Raw genomic sequence first — 18,057 nt, forward strand, 5'->3', positions numbered from 1 at the left:
ACCAGTTAGGTAACCTACTGAGCCGAACAAAAGATGAAAACGATGGCAAGGGGCAGGTGCGCAGTTAGTTTAAGCAACCAGAATAGACTGGAGATGGAAATATTAACAGAAATTATGCTCTGATCAATGCATTTCTATGGAAACTTGAGAGGAATTTGTAAAAACCTTCTTGCTGGGTAATCGAGCAGCTAATGCCTTTGCTTTAAAAACAAAACAAAATTAACAAATCTTTAAAATGAGACTACGTGCATAAGAAGCAGAGCCTCCATAATGGTTGTGTCGAGTATAATTGCAGCAAGTGTGATAATCTTTACTGTCTTGATGTACTTGAGATGGAATGCTGCATGATCGATTGGTAGTAGTTTGGAAATTAAAACTATAATTCGTGTATCTTTCATTGAACATAACCTTTGATTTTTCCACATCATATCCAATTGATGTCTCTCATGATTTCTTCAAATGAACATGTCAGTCTTTGCCAATAATATCAATCTGAGTTTTTCTGATAGGTTCAAATTAGATGAGCCATAGTGGATATTTTGTTTTCACAACTAGAAAAAAGTTGCAATTTAAAATACTGACTTAAATGGACCAAACTTTCCATGTAGACTCTTTAGGTCTAATGACACATATTGCTGTTTGCTTACATCCAAAGCTTCTGTTCCTTGTGAGGGAAATTGCTCCACATGCAATCAGGAGCAGCTGGTCCCAAGTTTGCTTTTTATATTAGCAGTTTCATTAACACTCCCCTTCAGAGATTTAGAGTCCACATTGTATTCACGTTATACTCATTTGAAGACTAGAGAAATCCTGTAAGACTGGGGGTAAGGAGTGGAAAGTGGGGGTATGATTTCACAATAATGATTGCTTTTTAGGTTTCAAAATCATCTGATCTGGGTCTTGCATAGGAAGTATTTCTTACATAATCTGGCTGTGTGGGGAGAAATGCTTGAAAGGCTTTGCAGGGCATTTTATTTTCAATACATAAAATCACTTAAATGTAATTTTTGTAAATTTGATATCAAACTTTCAGGGCATAGCAAATCGGCATTTCCCACTCACTGATTGTGACCAATAGGTATTAGTTTTATAACAGTGAAGGATGAAGATGAATATCAGTTCTACCAAGTCTTAGTTTGATCATAAACAATGAGTGATCGATAGACCTCACATTCAAGTTGGGGAAGTAATACAATGTAAGTATGGTGCTGCTTTTCAGCTACTTGTTTCAACAGCATCTGTTTATTGTTATTCTCTTATATAATCCTTACCATTGCTCTACTGGGTTTTTTCTTCCATACACATGTGCACTAGCATGAACTTTCAAAGTTAAGGGAGAATTTTTGATAGAAAAAGGAAGTGCACTGCGAAGATGGGAAACTTTTTTTTTTTTTTTTAACAACCCACGTGGAGTGGAGTTTATTTACCAGAAAGGGGGGGAGAGGGGGATGGGTATTCAGCCAAGCCAAGAAGAGCCAAAAAGAAGGGAAGAGAGATGGGCGGCAGGACCTTTTAAAGGGGAGGTTGCCTATGCGCACTGGGGTTTTGCACCTATGCAAGAGTCCTCACAGGTTGCAATGCATGGTGCGTGCCCCGTTGTGAGGAGGCGGGGTCAGGGTCATCCAGGTGTATTGTTCTTACAATCCCGGCTGTTGTTTATTATAAAAGTTGGAGAATTGGGCATGGCAGGTTAGGGAAGTAGGGGCGAAGATGTCTCAAGGCTGCTTCCTGCTGGCCTGGGGCGTTGACCGTCTTTGGAGGGTTGGGGTGCTGCCACGTCCTGGGGTTGATTGTTGTTTCAATGTAGTCAGGGCCATATGGTACTCTCTGGTGCCTTTTAGACCTGGCAAGATGTTCACAGAGCAGAGGACAAGGTTAAGTTTAGAAGAAAAAATTTTTTTCTTAGGTCCTGGTATTTGAGGGGAGATTGTAAGGCAAGGGAGGGGTTCCCGAGGTGTTCCAAGATGAGGGAAGGGAAATTGGGACTGGGGAAAGGTTGGATATTACCTGGAGTGAATCTGACCTGTTTGGATCTGATTCGGCTCCCTTAAAGTTTTATCCCACCTCAAGCCCCTTACTTCTCCACCTGAGACTCACCCTTCATACACATTTTCTACAACAGGACCCTGTTCCCTTAGGTTTCAGAAAACACTGAAATCATCTACTTTGCCTCCCATTTCAGAAGGCTCAATTTCTACAAGGCTGATTTAAACTCTCCTGCTTCCAATTACACTCTGCTCATCAATTTCCAAAGTATCCCACAATAACTTACTTAAAACTCTTAATCCAACCCATTAGCTGTTGTTACAGGAATGCCAGCCTAAAAGCCATGGATCTAAAGATACAAGGACCACCAAGTGTTTGTGCCTTCTGGGTAAAGGTAAAGATTTCATACCACCTAGATATGATCTAATATATCTAATCTTTATGTTTTCACAAACTTGAAGATGGGAAACTTATTTGGTTAGCTCTAATGGATTCAGGATTTCTTTTTCAATAAAATGTCAAATGGTGCAAACCCATGCAAACCCTATTCTTGCGCTTCAGTCTCTTTGAACCCATATGTGCCCCGCTTATTTATTCAGTGGGTCATATTCTCCTAGTGTCCTCTATCCCTCTGGTTTCTACAATCATTCTTCCTCTTCTTCTATGGCTCCTCCATCGCCCAGGGGAGGGACCTCATGGGGACTTCCAACTTAGTCTCTTTCGGCATATCTGACTGTGGGTCTCTGCATATTTCCCCATCTGCGACTGGAGGAAGCCTCTCTAATGATGCCTGGACAAGGCAGCAATCTATGATAAAACCGAATATCATTAGGAATCTTTTCAAGTATTTATTTTGCCAGTGGGGCTCCTTTTTAAATTAATTTTTATTTAAATTAAAAACAATCTTTTGTTTTAAAATAAAATTTTATCTAAATTAAAAACAATCATATTTTACATATCAATCCCAGTTCCCTCTCCCTCCTGTCCTCCCATACCCCCCATGCTCACAATTTACTCATATCTTGTCCCTTTCCCCTTCTCAGGGGGTCCATGTATGTCTCTCTTAGTTTCCTAAGAATGGGAACAGGTGTGTCTCTGACTCTTTTGCCTGCTCTTGGGATAGTTCCCTCCTGTTTGGTTGACTTGTCCAATCTTGGTTTGAGGGCTTTGGCCTTGGCATACTTTAATTTGTTTTGTTGCCTTTGGTTGTTGTCTCTTGGAGACTTGCTCTTTTCTGAAGGGAAATGGAGGGGGCATTGGTCTGGGGGCAGATGGGAGCTGAGAGCAGTAGGTGGAAGGGATACTGTGGTCAGATTACACTGTATGAGAGAAGAATCTATTTGTAATGAAAGAAGATGTCAAATGGCATTTACTTCATGAGTACTCAATTGGGTCTGCATATTAGTGATAAGATATAACCTAGAACATAACTCTGAATGATGCAAATGAATTTTGTTTCTGTTGGGATGGAAAGTTGAAATTTGCCAATCAAAGAGTAGAGGGTTTGTCAGAAATTCGCATCTGATGCCATTTGGTAAGCATGTTTCCACAGGGACTCAGCCTTGTTCATAGCTATCTTAGTGTTCCTAAGTAGAGCGATCTTAGTGTTCCTAGTTCAGTCTCAGAAGGTACCTTTTTTTAAAATTTAGAAACAATCTTATTTTACATACCAATCCTCCTATTCTCTCTCCCTCCCATCCTCCCATGCTCCCCACTGACACCCCCATCCCAGGATAGTGAGGTCTTCTTAGGATTGCATTTTATGTTATGGATAATTTTAAACCACAAATTCTATTTCCTTAGTAGATTATTTAGAATATTTGTGGGTTTTTTTTTGGTGGGGGTGGGCAGTAAATTGGGATTTCCTACTCTCAAGAAATTAGTCTACTTTATATGAATACTTTATTTTTTCAATAGCAAGAACATTTGCATTCTAAATCACACTATAGTGGAATGAGTTTTAAGCAAAAAAGAAAAAAGGAGAAATTTCAGGTGACAGTCTCCCCATTAAAATTTTTATTTTGGTGTTTCGAGACAGGGTTTCTCTGTAGTTTTTGGCTCTAGTCCTGGAACTTGCTGTGTAGTGCAGGGTGGCATTGAACTCACAAAGATCCATTTACTTCAGCCTCCCAAGTTCTGGGATTAAGGGCACGAGGCACCACTGTCCAGTTAGAAAAAATTAAAAGTATCATTTCCTTAATTGGCCTATGAGACGGATTCAGAGACAAGTCATGTCAAATTTCAAATTCACTAATGGCTAGTGGAATTAAAAGAAAGACCAACTTTAGCCAATGCTGTCTTTTAATTCATAATTTCTTTTTAGGTATTCATAATATTTGTTTACTGTCATGTTAAAATTTTCCATAGAATTTCCTCATTTTCTGCTTGTTTATAGGTTCTATGAGGATAATATTCACTCACTCTTGGTACAGGTACTTTATATCTTTTCTTTCTTTCCTTTGTTAATCTGGTTAAAGATTATTAATCTTAGAGATGCCTTTAAATACTCCACATCTGTTTCAAGTTCTTTTTATTTTGTGAGATCATAGTACATTTATACAGTTTCACACTTCTGTTTCCTCCCTTCAAGCTCTCTCATATATGTTGTGGGATATTTTGATCATACTCTGACACTCTGGAGACAGACAGTAAAGTTTACTTTGAATCACACAGTGGAGCTAGCTACTAGCTGACCAAAATTAGCCATAGAGATTTTGGACAACAAAGGGCATATAGAGAGACACAGGAAGAAGTAGAGAGGGGTTGGGAAAGATTCTTAGACCTTTTGGATTGAGGAAGTAGGGAAAGAGGAGGTAATTAGTTACTTTACCACTTCTCTGATCAATCAGGTTCTTACCATGATATCTGACTTCTGAGTTTTTATTGATAAAAGAAAATTAGATAAATACTTCATCTGGTATCCAACATGGGGCATGAGAACACCAGGTGGCTGCTTTACAACTACCACCAGAGTCAGCCTTTAGGGCTGGATTTGTGGAATGTTATTGTTTAAGTCTGATTTTGTCATAGAATATCTTGTTTTTTTCTGTCTATGGTGATCGAAAGTTTTGCTGGGTATAGTAGTCTGGGTTGGCATCTGTGGTTTCTTAGTGTCTGCATTACGTCTTTCCTGGACCTTCTTGCTTTCTGGGTCTCCACTGAGAAGGTGTGTGTTATTTCAATGGGTCTGCCATATGTTACGTGGCCTTTTTCCTTTGCAGCTCTTAATATTCTTTCTTTATTCTGTATATTTTGTTTTTTTGATTATTATTTAGTGAGGGGACTCCTTTGGGGGTCCAGTCTATTTGGTGTTCTGGAGGCTTCTTGTATCTTCATAGGCACATCCTTCTTTAGGTTTGGAAAGTTTTCTTCTATTATTTTGTTGAATATATTTTCTGTGCCTTTGAGCTGGTATTCTCCTTCTTCTATCCCTATAATTCTTATGTCTGGTTCTTTCATTATGTCCCACATTTCCTGGATGATTTTGTTATGACTTTGTTGGCTTTAATGTTTTCTTTGGAAGATGAATCTATTTCTTTTTTTATTTGAATAAGAAACAAGATTGTTTTACATGTCAATACCAGTTCCCTCTCCCTTTCCTCCTCCCCTACTATCCCCTGTCCCAAACTAAAATCCTACCTATCAATATCCTTTCTGCTCCACAGGGAGGGTGAGGCCTTCCATAGGGGTCATTAGCGCCTGTCATATCCTTTGGGATAGAGCCTAGGCCCCCCACTCCCGTGTGTCTTGGCTCAGAGAGTATCCCTCTATGTGGAATGGGCTCCCAAAGTCCACACCTATGCTAGGGATAAGTACTGAACTACTGCAGGAGAAACCATAGATTTCCGAGATCTCCTCACTGAAACCCACGTTCCTGGGGTCTGGATCAGTCCCATGCTGGTATCCCAGTTATCGGTCTGGGGAGCAAGAGCTCCCCTTTGTTCAGGTGAGCTGTTTCTGTCGGTTTCACCAGCCTGCTTTGGACCACTTTGCTCATCACTGGTCCTTCTCTGCAATTGGATTCCAGTTCAGTTCAGTGATTAGTTGTGGATGTCTGTATCTACTTCCACCAGCTGCTGGATGAAGGCTATAGGATGGCATATAAGTCAGTCATCAATCTCATTATCAGGAGAGGGCATTTAAGGTAGCCTCTCCTCTGTTGCTTGGATTGTTAGCTGGTGTCATCTTTGTAGATTCCCAGACATTTCCCTAGGGCCTGATTTCACTGTAAGCCTATTATGGTATCTCCTTACTTGTTTTCTTCTATTCTTTCCCCCGACTCAAACTTTCTGTTCCCTCATGTCTTCCTAAGCCCTCCTCTTCTCCCCTTCTCATTCTCCTAGCTCCCTCCCAGCTCCTCCCATGCTCCCACTTTGCTCAGATCTTGTCCCTTTCCCCATCTCTAGGGGACTATGTATATCTCTCTTAGGAGCCCCCTTGTTTGCTAGCTTCTCTGGCAGTGTGGATTGTAGGCTGGTAATCCTTTACTCTATGTCTAAAATCCACATATGAGTGAGTACATACCATGATTGTCTTTTTGTGATTGGGATACCTCACTCAGAATAGTTTCTTCTAGTTCCATCCATTTTCCTGCAAATTTCAAGATGCCATTGTTTTTTTTTTTTTCTGCTGAGTTGTACCCCATTGTGTAAATGTACATTATCTCTATCCATTCTTCATTTGAGGGGCATCTAAGCTGCTTCCAAGTTCTGGCTATTACAAATAGTGCTGCTATGAACATCATTGAACACATGTCCTTGTTGTATGAATGTGCTTCTTTTGCATATATGCCTAACAGTGTAATTGCTGGATCTTGTGGTAGACTGATTGTCAATTTCCTGAGAAACCGCCATACTGATTTCCAAAGTAGCTGTACAAGTTGGCACTCCCACCAGCAGTGGAAGAGTGTTCCTGTTTCTCCACATCCGCTCTAGCACGAGCTGTCATTGGTGTTTTTGATTTTAGCCATTCTGACAGGAGTAAGATAGGAGAATGAGAAGGAGAGAGGAAGAGGGATGCCGAAGACATGAGGGAGCAGAAAATATGAGTCAGGGGAAGAATACACGATAACAAGAATGGAGATATAATAGAAGGAGACACTTTTGGTTTACAGAGAAATCAGGCACTAGGGAAATGTCTGGAGATCTACAAAGATGACACCAGCTAACTATCTCAGCAACGGAAGAGAGGCTACCTCAAATGCCCTCCCCTGATTATGAGATTGATGACAGACTTATATGCCCTCATCCAGCAGCTGGTGGAAGTAGACGCAGACACCTATAACTAATCACCGATCTGAACTGGAACCCAGATGCAGATAGCTGGAATACCAGCATGGAACTGATTCAGACCCAAGGAACATGAGTTTCTGTGAGGAAACCTAGGAAATCTATGGGACCTCCTGTAGAAGCCCAGTATTTATCCCTAGCATAGGTGTGGACTTTGGGAGCCCACTCCATATAGAGGAATACTCCCTGAGCCAAGACACACGGGGGTGGGCCTAGGCCCTACCCCAAAGGAAACGAAAGACTCTGATGATACCCTATGGAAGGCCTCACCATCCAGGGGGAGCAGAATAGATGTGTTACAGGTAAGGTTTAGTTGGGGGGGGCAGGTAGGAAAGGATGGGTGGGAGAAGGAAAATGGGATTGTCATGTAAAACAATCCTGTTCCTAATTCAAATAAAAAAAGATGGAGAAAAAAAAGGATTACAATCTCAGAGCTGTTTTGATTTGCATTTCCCTGATGGGTAAGGATGATGAACACTTTCTTATGTGTCTTTCAGGCATCTTAGATTCCTCTATTGAGAATTGCCTATTTAGTTCTGTACCCCACTTTTTAATTGGATTGTTTGGTGTTTTGCAGACTAGCTTCTTGAGTTCTTTTATATTTTGGAGATCAGCCCTCTGTCAAATGTGGGGTTGATGAATATCTTTTCTCATTCTGTGGGCTGCTGTTTTGTCTTGTTGACTGTGTAATTTGCCTTACAGAAGCTTCTCAGTTTCAGGAGGTCCCATTTATCAGTTGTTGATCTCAGTGTCTGTGCTACTGGTGTAATGTTCAGGAAGCAGTCTCCTGTACCAATTCAAGGGTATTTCCCACTTTGTCTTCTTTATTTTTTCCACCACTCAGACTGCATTCTCCCCCTCACACTCTCCCATAGGAGAGAGGAATGGTCATCAATGGCAAATAGCAGTTGCAGAAAGCAACACTAAGAGCCGGCTTCACGCTCAGGGAAGAATGCTTCATCTCTTCCTCTTGGTTTTGGGTGCTCTACACAGTCAGAGAAACTTCTCTAGTAACAAAATATAGAAATGAACCCTGAAAGTATAGTCTTTGCCCACTTTGTCTTCTAATAGGTTCAGTGTGGCTGGATTTATGTTGAGGTCTTTTATCTATTTAGACTTAAGTTTTGTGTATAGTGATAGACATGGATCTATCTGCAGTCTTCTACATTCCAGCATCCAGTTATGCCAGCACCATTTGTTGAAGATGCTTTCTTTATTCCAATGTATAAAGTTAGCTTCTTTGTAAAAAAATCAGGTTTTTGTAGGTGTGTGGGTTAATAGCAGGGTTTTCAGCTCTATTCCATTGGTCTACCTATCTATTTTTGTGCCAATGCCAAGCTGTTTTCAGGACTATAACTCTGTAATAGAGCTTGAAGTCAGGGATGGTGATGCCTCCAGAAGTTCCTTTATTGTACAGGGTTGTTTTGGCTATCCTGGGTCTTTTGTTTTTCCATATAAAGTTGAGAATTATTCTTTCAAGGTCAGTGAAGAATTGTGTTGGGATTTGGATGGGGATTGCATTGATTCTGTAGAATGCTTTTGGCAAGATTGCCATTTTTACTATGTTGATCCTACCTATCCAAGAACATGGGAGATCCTTCCATTATATCTTCAATGCCTTGAGAGTCTCTTTTCCATTTCTTGTATTTGATGGTTATGCTTGTATCTGTAGTTTCTGTTCATTTACACATTTTCTGTTTCTAGAATTCTCCTGGTTTGTGATTATTTTATTGCCTGTTTCAATTTTCAAGTCTAGAACTGTTTCCTTCTCCTGTTTGATTGCTGTTTCTTGGCTTTCTTTAAGAGATTAATTGATTTCTTCCAATTTTTTTGTCTTTTCAGTTCTTTTAAGGAAATTTTTATTTCCTCTTTAAGGGTCTCTATTATTTTCATAAAGTTATTTTTATGGTACATTTTGCTTTTTCTGTGTTGGGATATTCAGGTCTTACTGGTGTAGGATCACTAGGTTTGTGGGGTACCATATTGCTCTTTAGGATGTTGAATGTATTCTTTCATTGGTATCTACCCATTTGTTCCAATTGGAGCCAGGAGTGACTTTGCACTTTGGTCTGATCATTGCAGTCAGTGTCTGTATCTCAGGAATCCTCTCTTGGAACCATCAGTGGAGTTGCTGTCTTCGTCTCAGGGAGCATCCAAGGACTTGGGGGGTAGATGGTTTTGTGGTTGAGTAGCACTTGTAGATTATAGGGTCGGATGGGTGGTGTGGATTAACCTGTCTTCAGGAGGCTGGTCTGCTGACTGGCTACTGCACTACTGGGACTGTATCTTGGTCATTCTACTCATTGTATTCTACTCATTCTGATACAGTAATTCTTATTCAGAGAGATGATAATATCCTAGAATGAATATTTTTACTGTATAAACAGAATAAAAAACTAAAGACCTATGTAGAAAGGGTTTCTGGATTGATTCTGAAAGGAAAATTGAGTATTCATTACTTAACAGGAATAGACCCAGTAGAAAGTCTGGTATATTTCACTCACACTGAAATTGACTCATCATGGGCAGAAAATGAATACTGGCAGAGAGTTTACAGAAACTTTTTGGTGCAAGAGATTAGCAACAAATATTCCAAAAGCAAGACAATTTGGTATATAAAAAGAACTAATTGGATCCTTCCTCACATTATACAAGAACACCAATTTCTGGAATATCTACTTTCTTTATTTATGCCAAAAAATCAGGAAAGGTAGGTCATAAGTCAGGTGGCTCAAACCCCTTATTATTTTGTTTAAAAGTCAGAATTATATGCTATTATCATGGTATTATTAGTTTTCCCCAAACTTCTTAATATAGTAACTGACTCTCAATATGTAGAATTATTTGTTTTATATATTGAAACCACTGAATTTATTCCAGATGATTCAGAATTAAATTTTTTATATTTTCAATTTTAAAAAATAATTCGAAATAGAAATAATTCCTTGTATATAACACATATCTGATCCCATATAGGTCTAACAGGCCCTCTAGCACAAAATATTGATGAAGTCAATCAGCTATTAGTAGGAAATGTACAAAACCCTCATAATTTGATAAGAAACACCAGGATAATAGCAAAGCTTTGAAGAAAGATTTTTCTATCACTTGACAACAAGTTTATACTTGTTCTTTGTATAATGAAATTCCATTACCTTCAGTAAATAACCCAAAAGATATTCAAATGAAATTTGGCAAATGGGTGTGTTTCATTTTGTGGAGTATAGAAAATTAAAGTATGTGTATCATGCACTAGATACATATTCAGGATTTCAATGGGTAACTGCTTTGAGTCCTAAAAAGGCTGACTATATAATACCATGTTTAATAGATGTTATGGCCATTATGGGAATACCTGTAAAAATTAAGACTGACAATATCAATCCTCCCATTCTCTCACCATCCCATCCTCCCATGCTCCCCACTGACCCCCCAACCCACTGCACACCCACTCCCCAGGGATAGTGAGGCCCTCCATGGGGGACCATAAAAGTCTATCACATCATTTGGGGGAGGGCGCAGACCCTCCTTCCTGTACCTGGGTTGCAAAAGTATCCATTCATAGGGAATGGGCTCCCAAAGTCCATTTGTGCTCTAGGGATAACCACTGGCTCCACTGTTAGAGGTTCCATAGGCTGCCCTGGCCTCCTAACTGGCACCCACATTCAGAGGGCTTGGTTGGGTCCAAAGCTGGTTCCCCAGCTTTACGACTAGGGTCTCTGTGCTCTCACTAGGGCAGGTCAACAGGTTTTGCAGGTTTCTCCAGCACCATCTTGGCTCCTTTGCTCATTCCTCCTCCCTCTCCACAACTAGGTTCCAGGAGTATGGTTCAGTGTTTAGCTGTGGGTGCCTGTTTCTGCTTCGATTGGCTACTGGATGAAGGCTCTAGGAACGGTAACCAAGGTAGTCATCAATCTCATTATAGGGGAAGGGCATCAAAGTCAGCCTCTCCATCACTGCCTAAATTCTTAGTTGGGTCATCCCTGTGGAGCCCCTAACATTTCCTCTGTGCCTGACCTTTCTCCAAACCTGTACTGTCTCCGTCTATCAAGTCATCTCCTTTCTTGCCCTCCTCTATTCCTCCCCTGTCTCAGTCCTACTGTTCTCCTCCCCCTCCCCCTTCCCCTACTTCTCCTCTTCCTTTTCCACCTCCCTCCTAAGACTAACAGATGTCTTTTATTTGACAATGTATTAAAAAATTAACTTTTTATTAATAAAAGATAATACATTTTCTGTTGCCAAAAACCATTTTGTCTTAACAATGATATCACCATCCAAACAAAGGAACTCCTCAAAGTTGGGGTTGGTGCAGGATTTTTTTTTCTTTCCAGGAGAATAAAAGCATCAAAATAAGGAGTCTGGAAATCATTGGACAAATGAGACATATGAAGAAGAAAGACTTATTATTAAGAGAAAATGTCTCAAGAAAAAGAGTTAATTGGGTTAATGTCATAACACATAACCAATAGGGTAGAATTTCATAAATCTTATTTGTTCCTGCTGGTCTCTACAAATACAAATGATCTTTTGTGGTCCAAATACAATTAAAAAATCACAGTTGTCTTTGTAGTTGGAGCATGGCTCTCTCTTTCTCTAAACTCCCAATCAAGCTTGTTAAAGGAAAATGCAAAATCTCCATCTCATGTCAGAAGTTACACCTGGTACAGGATGGAACAGGACAGAAGAAAAAAACAAAATTAAGGGACTATTTTATTGCCATTAATCTCATAATTCTTTGGTTTTATCTTTATTCCTTAAAACTTTTCTTTAGCTGGGTGGCAGTGGCACACACCTTTAATCTCGGCACTCATGAGGCAGAGGTAGGTGGATCTCTGTGAGTTCGAGGTCAGCCTGGTCTTCAGAGTGAGTTCCAGGACAGCCAGGACTGTTTCACAAAGAAATGCTGTCTCGAAAAACCAAAACCAAAACCAAAGCACAAACAAGAAAAACTTTTCTTAGGGGAACACTCCTTAACTGCTGGTGGGAGTACAAATTCATACAGCCACTTTGGAATCAGTATGGTGGTTCCTCAGGAAAATGGGAATCAGTCTACCTCAAGATCCAGCAATTCCACTCTTAGGCATATACCCAAAGGATGTACATTCATACAACAAGGACATCTGTTCAACTATGTTCACAGCAACATTATTTGTAATAGCCAGAACCTGGAAGCAACCTAGATGCCCCTCAACTGAAGAATGAATAAAAAAATGTGGTACATTTACACAATGGAGTACTACTCAGTGGAAAAAAAAAAACAATGAAATCTTGAAATTCACAGGCAAATTGATGAAACTAGAAGAAACCATCCTGAGTGAGGTAACCCAGTAACAAAAGGACAAACATGGTATATACTCACTCATATATGGGTAAGACATTAAGCCAAGGATTACCAGCCTACAACCCACACCTTCAGAGAAGTTAGGAAACAAGGAGGACCCTAAAAAAGACATACATGGTCCCCCAGAAAAGGGGAAAGGGACAAGGTCTCCTGAGCAAATTGGGAGCATGGGGGGAGGGGAGAGGGAGTTAGGAGAAAGAGAAGGGGAGAAGTGGGGTGGGGGCAAGACATGAGGGACCAGGAAGATTAAGTTGGGGGAAGAATAGAGGAGAGCAAGAAAAGAGATACCTCAATTGAGGGAGCCATTATAAATTTAAAGAGAAATCTGGCCTAGGGAAATGTCCAGAGATCTACAAGGATGCCCCGACTAAGAATCTAAGCAATAGTGAAGAGGCCATCCTAAATGTCCTTCTCTGACAATGAGATTGATGACTACCTTAAATTCCATTTTAGAGCCTTCATCCATTAGCTGCAGACACCTGCAGCTAAGCACTGAGCCAAATCCCTGGAATCCAGTTGTAGAGAGGAAGGAGTGATGAGCAAAGGGGTCAAGCCCAGGCTGGGGAAGCCCACAGAGACAGCTGACCTGAACAAGGGGGAGCTCATGGACCCCCAGACTTACAAATCAGAAACTAGCATAGGACAGAACCAGGTCCCATGAATGTTGGTGTCAGTTAGGAGACCTGGGCAGTCTATGGGGCCTCTGGTAGTGGAACAGTATTTATCCCTAGTGTATGAATAGACAATGGGAGCCCATTCCCCATTGAAGGATACTCTCTCAGCTTAGACAAATGCAGGAGTGCCTAGCCCCTGCCCCAAATGATGTGCCAGAATTTAATGATTCTCAGGGAAGGCCTCAGTCTTTCTATGGAGCAAAAGAGGGATAGTATGGAGGTCAGTGGGGAGCATGGTAATATGGGAAGGGGAGGGAACTGGGATTGATATATAAAATAAGATAGTTTCTAATTTAAATATCAAGTTTTCTTTTTTTTGGAATTGACTATATTATTTATTCACTTACAAGACATAATCAGGAACAGATATCATCCCATATAAAAAAAATACACATCCAGTCTCATACTGGTCTGCCAGGCCCTCTAGCACAAGTAATGATGAGATTGATCAACCATTGATAGTAAATGTGATAAAGACATCAGAATTTCAAATATGAAGTTTTCTTAAGGCATGAATTTTATCTCAAAAATTAAGATTATTATATATCTATATCATCTATCTATTCATGTCTATCATCTATCTACCTATCAATCAGTCATATCTGCCTGTCTGTCTGTCTGTCTGTCTATCTACCTAAGTTTTCTGTTTTAATATTTATGGTCATATAGAGTACTAATTCTAGAAATAAGCTTCATTCAAGTTCCTGTAAGTGATTTTGGGCTTGAGTCTAAAGCAGGTAACTAAGAACTAAGTTTCTGTACCTCAGATATATTTAACAAATTGTGGTCCTTTAACCTCTCCAAGATTTTCTGCATATGACATTTCAATGTTTAAATTTTCTGCAGTGAGCCATAACCATTCCTAACTGACATTTGAAGTTTCCAAAAAGATGATGGGGCTTCACAGTGATGTTTCCTTCTGGATTGTAGTAATGTTATTAACCTGACAAACACCACCAAAAGGTCACTTTCTGACTACTCAGGACAATTTCAAAGCTGCTAGATGAGAGGGTCCTACTTCACAGGCAACTCTAGCCAGGGCTTCAGAAAGGCTCTGTACTTTCCTATTACACAGAGACTGGACAACAAATAATAGTTATTTTTTTTAGGACTTGACCATTATCTCATTTTTCTCATGCTTTCATAAAGATGCTGTTGCTCCCAGACAGCAGGAAATAATTTTCAGAATATAATAACCACATTCTCAAGAGTTGGGGTGGGTAGTTTTTAGTCGTTCTGTGGATTATGGATGTTTATCTTTAGGAGGGTTTGTAGCAAGTTATTGGCCCTAGTCAGGGAGGAAACTAAGCAAAGGAGATTAGATTAAGGGATCCCATTTTCAATAGAAAGGGAAGCTATAGGAACCATAGGATAAAAGGGTAGATTATTGCATCTACTTTTTTTTTTTTTGGTTTTTCGAGACAGGGTTTCTCTGTGCAGCTTTGGACCCTATCCTGGCACTCTCTCTGGAGACCAGACTGGCCTGGAACTCACAGAGATCCGCCTGCCTCAGCCTCCTGAGTACTGGGATTAAAGGCGTACACCACCAAGGCCTAGCTGGATCTACTTTTAAACTAAAAAAATCAACTACTAGTCTTAAGTCTTAAATATTTTCCATTGGTATAGGTTTTTGTATATTGCTACAAATGTAAAGTTATTTTTGGTATACTATTTATATGTTTGTACTCTTGTTTAAAGTATTTTTGTATATTGACACAAATTTAAGGTATTTTTATCTATGCAGCTCATTTAATGATGTGATATAAATTTCTAGTTGTTGAAAGTAATTATTAGAAACTATTTAGGATAATTAAGAAATATAGGTTAGTATTTAGTCATCTGTAATAAGCAAATTGTAGTTGTGTTAGGTATGTTTTCAAGGTCAAACAGATATATTTTACAGAGACAGGTGCTCTTCAAACACTTCAAAGACCTACAGAATATGGCATTCAAACTGTTTTATTAACATAGGCTTTTCATGACAGTGAGCCATGTCTGCTTCTGGCAGCACCAGTCTACTTCAGAGAAGATGATGGTCATTGAAGAACATCCATATGGAGTTTGCTTTCTTTGTGGCAAAAGTTATCTCTTTGTGGCAAAAGAGACTGCCCTTGCCTCAACTGCTGACAGAATGCGTCCAAACTGGACAAGCAGGACACACAAAAAAGTGACTTCTGACCTTTGCCAAGACAGGGTATGAGAGTCCTTCCAAATTCTTGCTTCGTAGAAAAGTCTGTCAGATATTCTAGTCCTGTAGGCCAAAGATGGATGCTCCAATGTTCTAGAGGGACCTTGGATGACTGTCCAGCCAGCTAGCTGTTTCTTTAATTTCTATAGTTTTGAAGTTGTTTGCTCTTCACTTCCTATTTACTCAGGTAATATTACACCACACTTGGGTCTCTGATAAAGTTGAAGATGAAATAGTTATAGTTACAGTTACAGTTTTCTTTGTCACCAAATTCAGAAAAGAAACTCACGAAAGTGGTATAAAGTGTATAATTTTGAGAGACATAAAAGCTTACATTGTTCATCTAAAAATGTTTTTAGGTTTAAAGTTTGTTTTGGGTTGGTAATGCAAGTTAGGATAGGTATAGAACTTTGGACTCACAAAGATAGGATAAATAATGAAATATTTTCTCTGAATTTGCCCAATGCAAATGGACTGGACATTGTGAATGTAATTCTTACATGACAATTTTTGTTATTGTAGAGTTTTACAGTGTTAGAGTTAAAATCTTCCCTTTTTATTTAGAAATGTTGTGGGATATTTTTTATAGCACTCTGATACTCCTAAGACTAAGAATACAGTTTATTTTTGAGTCAGAGAGCATAGGTAGTCATTATCTGACAAAAATTAGTCATAGAGTTTTTTTGGGGACCAAGGACATATAGAGAGACACGGGAATGATTCTTGGTGTTTTTGGGTAGAGGAGAGAAAGAGAGAGAGAGAGAGAGAGAGAGAGAGAGAGAGAGAGAGAGAGAGAGAGAGAGAGAGATGACCGTTTCTCTTCTGTTTCTTTGATTAATCATGTTTTTAATCCCAAATTTGAGTCTTGAGATTTGATAAAAGAATAATTAGACAAATGCTTCACATACACCCACTTACTGTCTTTCAAATTCATGGAGGCTTTCTCATTAAGTGTTGTTTACATATATATGTGTATAAATGTACACATTTATCTATATATCTCTATATATTCCTAAATATGGAAATACAATCTTCTCAGTTCATATAGTGTTTTCAGTGCTGATCATTTGAGATTTCATAACTTGTTATTGTGCTGTTTCCTGGGAGAAGAATATTTCTCCTGCTGTCAACACTTCTTAGTTGACTGTAGTTCTTTGCCTATGGTAAAGGCCCTAGAATGTTTCTGCATTCTGTGTTAGCTTGTTTCTTAGTGTCATCCTTGTTCAGTTCATGCTTAGTGAGCAATTCTCATTATACTTCATGGGTGTTGCTTCTAGGAGATGCAACCACACAGTGAACTTCTTGTTCCTCTGTCTTAAACAATAGTTTTACCTTTATGCTACAATGACCCCTGAGCCTTAGGTGTAGGAGTTGTTTTGTAAATGGATGGAACTAAAAACAACCATCTCGTTAAGCTACCCAGACCTAGAAAGTGAAACATCATATGTTCTCTTTCATTTGAGGTTCATAGCTCCACATCTTCATATATGAGTACATAACCTGGAACAACTACAAAATCCAGGAAAATAAAAAGAGATGACTACTTCTGTCTCTTAGCTCATATGAGCTCTGCTTATTTGATTCACTGGGCCATGTTCTCCTGGTGTTCTCCATTCCCTCTGACTCCTACAATTTTTCTCTCCCTCTTCTAGTATTTTTATGGGATTACTAACAGTGGGAATGGGTGTGTCTCTGATCTGTTGCCTGTTCTTGGGACTCTTTTCCTCCTATTTGGTTGCCTTGTACAGCCTCAATATGACGGCTTTTGCCTCGATTTATGGTATCTTGTCATGTTGTGTTTGGTTGTTGTCTCTTGGAGGTATGCTCTTTTCTGAGGGTAAACAGAGGGTTAGAGTGGAGACTAGGAGGAATTGAGGGAGGCAAAAAAAGAGATGACAAGGGAAGACTAAATAGAGAGGATAGTTGCGGTATACAAGTGATCTGTGGCCTGAAGTGGAAAAGCGGCACTCTAGGGATGAAGGAAGGACATAAATATAGAAGAAGAAGAAAGGAGTATGAAATAACAAAAAGGATGCCTGAAAAAGCCATTAGGAATCATAATGTTAACTATCTACATAAAAAATTCTATAATGTATATGATTTGGTGTATAAATATGCATATATAGTTTAAATATTTTGATTGTATGAATTATTTTTTTCTAAGATCATGGGTTTCTATCTTATCTTTACTTTCATCTTCCTTTTTGCTTGCTTTTGATACATTTTTACGTTTTTCTCCTAGTTTCTAAAGATTAAAGCTTAGACTACTGGTTGGAGAACTTTGGTATTTTCTAATATGAATATGTAAAGCTTAACTTTTTTCTCTAAGCACTGATTTTTTGCATCCATAAATATTGGTATATGGCATTTTATTTTCTGGTATGTTTAAAACATTTTACAGTTGCTACTGCTAAATTTTTTGACTTATTAGTTATTCAAAAGTTATTTCTAATTTTAAGCTATTTGGAGATTTTCCAGTTACATTTCTATGAATTTCTAGCTTAATTCTATACAGTCATAGAATACATCCTCTATGATTTAAATTAGTTTTAAAGATTAACTTGGATCTCAAGGCACATT

The 18,057-nt window shown here is 39.1% G+C and overlaps 1 non-coding gene across 1 annotated transcript; it reads right to left on the reverse strand.

Moving 5' to 3' along the window:
• Window positions 1-8,109: 8,109 nt before the first annotated feature.
• LOC113836288 lies at window positions 8,110-8,323 on the reverse strand. The gene has a single exon (XR_003486349.1). It is a non-coding gene; the product is annotated as a small nucleolar RNA U3 (small nucleolar RNA).
• Window positions 8,324-18,057: the final 9,734 nt, after the last annotated feature.

This window comes from Cricetulus griseus, chromosome 6 (assembly GCF_003668045.3).
Source record: "Cricetulus griseus strain 17A/GY chromosome 6, alternate assembly CriGri-PICRH-1.0, whole genome shotgun sequence".
NCBI lineage: Eukaryota > Metazoa > Chordata > Mammalia > Rodentia > Cricetidae > Cricetulus > Cricetulus griseus.